Raw genomic sequence first — 6,000 nt, 5'->3', positions numbered from 1 at the left:
TGTTTTTAAAGGAAATATATAATAATGTGCTGGGACCATTTTGATTTTTATCAAAGATATGTTGTTTTTTTTTATTATTATTTGTTTCATATATTTTTTGTTTGTTTTATAGTATTTTATTAATCACAGTTGGAAATAAATAAAAATGCCATTGACCTTTCTAACAAAATCTTATTCAATTTTATTTAAAATTTTTGTATCCTTACATGCTGCTTCCTAAGGAAAAATGTGAAGTAATGGAGAAATCCTTTTGAAAGAATGGAAGATTTAGAGGAAAGTGTTTTTGGCTTGTTAGAGGAGTATTTTTAAAATGAGGCTCAAATTAGATATTTACAGTAAGGGTTTTAATAAAAGAATTGTGTACTTGATATGATAAATGAACACTGTGGTCTTGTGGCTTCAGCTTTAGTCATTCAATCACAAGGCTGAAGTTCAGTCCCTGTGTCTGGTATACTGTGACCCTAAGCAAAGTACATAATCTACTTACAAAAATTCAATATAAAAAGGTGCTTCCTCAAATAAAATGGGTACCGTTAAGATTTAAAATCAACGAGTGTGTGAATTATTAAAAAAACATGTTCAGAATGAAAACCCTCACCTGTACAGATGGCTTCAGAATCCTATAGATTGTCTACTTTTGATTCTCGGCACAAATCAAAATTATCACCTCAAAAGAAAAAAAAAAAGTTGTAAATAAAAAAATCTTACTCCTTCTACATTAACTAAAATCTTTGTTTACAGATAATGTGTGTTGCCTACCATATTTGCATCAAGGTTTTGACACGCAAAGTAATTTAATCTCATTGCTGCACTGGGTTTTTCTGATTACTGTTTTATGATCTGATACAAGTTTAATATCAAAACTGCCACTTACTAATTGCTTCTAACTTAGGGTTGCATACAACAAAACGCCAAATGTATCAAACATAATAGTTTATTTCAGAAGAAGAATGATCGGATCATTACAGGGAAAGCCTAAACAAATTGAAACTCTGCACAACCTGCTTACCTTCACCTGGATTGGCTGCCCCACTTGCTTACTTTTCCAACCTACGACGTTTCCTTGCTCAGTTGCTATTGAGTCTTTGCCCAAGACTTTTGGGCTCATTGACAAACTGGCAGGTTAATGCCACCAGGAGTTAGTTTCCAGGGCAAACTCCAGCACTATACAGTATATAGGATGCTCCTACAGCACCCACGAGCAGCAGAACTGTATTGTAGTAGTTTAATACAGCATATCTGTTGGTCATTTTTATAGTTAATGATCCAGTGTCCTTGTTATTTACTGAGCTGCTTTACCCTCTACCATCTTCAATACCATTCTGCCCAGGGACACTCCATTGCAACCTTTAGGTGTTGTGTTTCTCACGCAGTAAATTGATACATTGTGATCACAACTGTCTAATTCTTTCAATTTCCTTTAATAGGCCCAGTGGCACCTTTGCCCTTGATAGCAACTATTGTCACTTGATGATTATTATTCCATTACTTCATTGGAGCCTCTCAGTCAAAAGGTCTGAACCGCATTTTTAAAAGTTTGTTGCCCTTATTTCCTGTCATATGCACCAATCTTCTTCTGGCTGCTCCAGTTAGGGGTTGCCACAGCAGATCATCTTGTTCCATATCTTCCTGTCCTCTACATTTTGCTCTGTAATGCCCATCACCTGCAAGTCTTTCACCACATCCATAAACCTCCTCTTAGGCCTTCCTTTTTTCCTGTTGTATGGCAGCTCTATCTTTAACATCCTTTTTCCAATATACCCAGCATTTCTCCTCTGCACATGTCCAAACCAACGCAATCTCCCCCTCTTACTTTGTCTCCCAACTGTCCAACCTGAGCCGACCCTCTAATGTACTCATTTCTAATTCTGTCCATCCTCGTGTTACACAATGCAAATCTTAGCATCTTTAACTCTGTCTCCTGCTTTCTGGTCAGTGCCACCGTCTCCAACCCATATATCATAGTTGGTCTCACTACTGTCCTGTAGACCTTCCCTTTCATTCTTGCTGATAACTATCTGACATTCTTCTCCATACAATCCTCCCAGTACTCTGTACTGTTTGTCCCAAGTATTTAAACTCCTTCACCTTCGCCAACTCTACTCCTTGCATCCTCACCATTCCACTGACCTCCCTCTCATTTACACACATGTATTCTCTCTTGTTCCTACTGGCCTTCATTCCTCTCCTCTCTAGAGCATATCTCCACCTCTCCAGGGTCTCCTCAACCTGCTTCCTACTCGCTCTACAGATCACAATGTCCTCAGCAAACATCATAGTCCAAGGGGGGACATGTCTAATTTCATCTGTCAACCTGTCCCATCACCATTGCAAATAAGAAAGGGCTCAGAGCTTATCCCTGATGTAATCCCTTCTCCACGTTGAAAGCATCCGTCACTCCTACCGGAGACCTCACCACCGTCACACTTCCCTCGTACATGTCCTGTACCACTCCTACATACTTCTCTGCCACTGCTGACATCCTCATACAATACCACAACTCCTCTCGAGGCACCCTGTCATATGCTTTCTCCAGGAACACAAAAACACAATGCAGCTCCTTCTCGGCTTCTCTATACTTCTCCATCAACATCCTCGGCAAATATTGCATCTGTGGTGCTCTTTCCTGGCATGAAACCATACTGCTGCTCACTAATCATCACTTCCTTTCTTAACCTAGCTTCCACTACTCTTTCCCATAACTTCATGCTGTGGCTTATCAATTATATACCCCTGTAGTTACTACAGCTCTGCACATCCCCCTTATTCTTAAAAATCGGTATCAGTACACTTCTTCTCCATTCCGCAGGCATCCTCTCACTTTCCAAGATTCCATTAAACAATCTGGTTAAAAGCTCCACTGCCATCTCTCCTAAACATCTCCATGCTTCCACAGGTACAGTGCATCCGGAAAGTATTCACAGCGCATCACTTTTTCCACATTTTGTTATGTTACAGCCTTATTCCAAAATGGATTAAATTCATTTTTTTTCCTCTGAATTCTACACACAACACCCCATAATGACATGAAAAACGTTTACTTGAAATTTTTTTTAAATTTATTAAAAATAAAAAAATCGAGAAAGCACATGTACATAAGTATTCACAGCCTTTGCCATGAAGCTCAAAACTGAGCTCTGGTGCATCCTGTTTTCCCTGATCATCCTTGAGATGTTTCTGCAGCTTAATTGGAGTCCACCTGTGGTAAATTCAGTTGACTGGACATGATTTGGAAAGGCACACACTGTCTATATAAGGTCCCACAATTGACAGTTCATGTCAGAGCACAAACCAAGCATGAAGTCAAAGGAATTGTCTGTAGACCTCTGAGACAGGATTGTCTCGAGGTACAAATCTGGGGAAGGTTACAGAAAAATTTCTGCTTCTTTGAAGGTCCCAATGAGCACAGTGGCCTCCGTCATCCGTAAGTGGAAGAAGTTCGAAACCACCAGGACTCTTCCTAGAGCTGGCCGGCCATCTAAACTGAGCGATCGGGGGAGAAGGGCCTTAGTCAGGGAGGTGACCAAGAACCTGATGGTCACGCTGTTAGAGCTCCAGAGGTCCTCTGTGGAGAGAGGAGAACCTTCCAGAAGGACAACCATCTCTGCAGCAATCCACCAATCAGGCCTGTATGGTAGAGTGGCCAGACAGAAGCCATTCCTTAGTAAAAGGCATATGGCAGCCCGCCTGGAGTTTGCCAAAAGGCACCTGAAGGACTCTCAGACCATGAGAAAGAAAATTCTCTGGTCTGATGAGACAAAGATTGAACTCTTTGGTGTGAATGCCAGGCATCACGTTTGGAGGAAACCAGTCACCGGCTCATCACCAGGCCAATACCATCCCTACAGTGAAGCATGGTGGTGGCAGCATCATGCTGTGAGGATGTTTTTCAGCGGCAGGGACTGGGAGACTAGTCAGGATAAAGGGAAAGATGAGTGCAGCAATGTACAGAGACATCCTGGATGAAAACCTGCTCCAGAGCACTGTTGACCTCAGGTTCATCTTTCAGCAGGACAACGACTCTAAGCACACAGCCAAGATATCAAAGGAGTGGCTTCAGGATAACTCTGTGAATGTCCTGGAGTGGCCCAGCCAGAGCCCAGACTTGAAATCCGATTGAACATCTCTGGAGAGATCTTAAAGTGGCTGTGCACCAACGCTTCCCATCCAACCTGATGGAGCTTGAGAGGTGCTGCAAAGAGGAATGGGCGAAACAGGCCAAGGATAGGTGTGCCAAGCTTGTGGCATCATATTCAAAAAGACTTGAGGCTGTAATTGCTGCCTAAGGTACATCGACAAAGTATTGAGCAAAGGCTGTGAATACTTATGTACATGTGATTTCTCAGTTTTATTATTTTTAATAAATTTGCAAAAACCTCAAGTAAACTTTTTTCACATTGTCATTATGGGGTGTTGTGTGTAGGATTCTGAGGAAAAAAAATGAATTTAATCCATTTTGGAATAAGGCTGTAACATAACAAAATGTGGAAAAAGTGATGTGCTGTGAATACTTTCCGGATGCACTGTATTTTATCTGGACCAACGGTGTTTCCATTCTTCATCCTTTTCATAGCTGTCCTTACTTCCTCTTTGCTAATCCATTGCACTTCCTGATTTACTATCTCTCTCATTCTCTTCATTCATCAGCCTCTCAAAGTACTCTTTCCATCTGCTCGACACACTCTCCTCGATTGGTGAGTATGTTTCTATCTTTATCCTTTATCACCCTAACCTGCTGCACATCTTTCTCAGCTCGGTCTCTCTGTCTAGCCAATCCGTACAGGTCTTTTTCTTCCTCCTTTGTGTCCAACCTCTCATACAACTCATCATATGCCTTTTCTTTAGCATTCACCATCTCTCTCTTCACCTTCTGCCTTATCTCCATGTACTCTTGTCTACTTTCTGCATCTTTCTGGCTATCCCACTTCTTCTTCCCACTTCTTCCTCTGTGTACTCTCCTGTACTTCCCCATTCCACCACCAGGTTTCCATTTCCTCCTTCCTCTGTCCAGATGTCACGCCAAGCACCTTCTTGCTGTCACCCTTATTACTTCTGCTGTAGTTTCCCAACTGTCTGGTAACTCTTCACTGCCATCCAGTGCCTGTCTCACCTTCTCCCTAAGCTCAACCCTAGCAGTCTTCCTTTTTCAACTTCCACCATTTGATCCTTTGTTCTGCCCTCACTCTCTTCCTCTTCTTGATCTCCAACGTCATCCTACAAACCACCATCCCATGCTGTCTAAGTACACTTTCCCCTGCCACTACTTTGCAGCCTTTAATCTCCTTCAGATTGACTCTTCTGCATAGGATGTAATCTACCTGTGTGCATCTTCCTCCACTCTTGTACATCACCCAAAATCCACTATACTGACCTTCTTCATTCCTCTTCTTGACACCATACCTACGCATCACCTCCTCATCTCCTCTGTTCCCTTCACTAACATGTCCAATGAAATCTGCTCCAATCACCACTTTCTGTCACTTAGGTACACTGTCCATCATTTTATCCAACTCACTACAGAAATCTTCTTTCTCATCCATTGCACACCCAACTTGCGGGGCATGTGCACTAACAACATTCATCATCTCCCCTTCAATTTCCAGCTTCATAATCATTACTCTGTCTGACACTCTTTTCACCTCCAAAACACTCTTGACATACTGTTACTTCAAAATAACCCCTACCCCATTTCTCCTCCCATTCACAATGTAGTTTTATAATTATCAATCTCTAAATGAGAATGGCTTAACCTTTCACCTCTTTTTATTACGTGTAATCCTGATCAATCAAAATGGTAAATGCAAATTATCCTTATGTCGATTTGCAATCTGAAGGGTTTATATATCCTGTAATGGTATTACAATGCCTGCCTAAGTAACAGGGTTGGCAGTAGTTGATGACAGAAGTTGAGAAAACAACTCTTAAAAGGACACAAACAGCTATGCACTTTGACAGCATCAAGCTGTACTGTGCTCTCACAAATGGCAGGCTTTTACATAC

This window comes from Erpetoichthys calabaricus, chromosome 7, assembly GCF_900747795.2.
Source record: "Erpetoichthys calabaricus chromosome 7, fErpCal1.3, whole genome shotgun sequence".
Lineage (NCBI taxonomy): Eukaryota > Metazoa > Chordata > Cladistia > Polypteriformes > Polypteridae > Erpetoichthys > Erpetoichthys calabaricus.
This window is presented reverse-complemented; position numbering follows the sequence as displayed.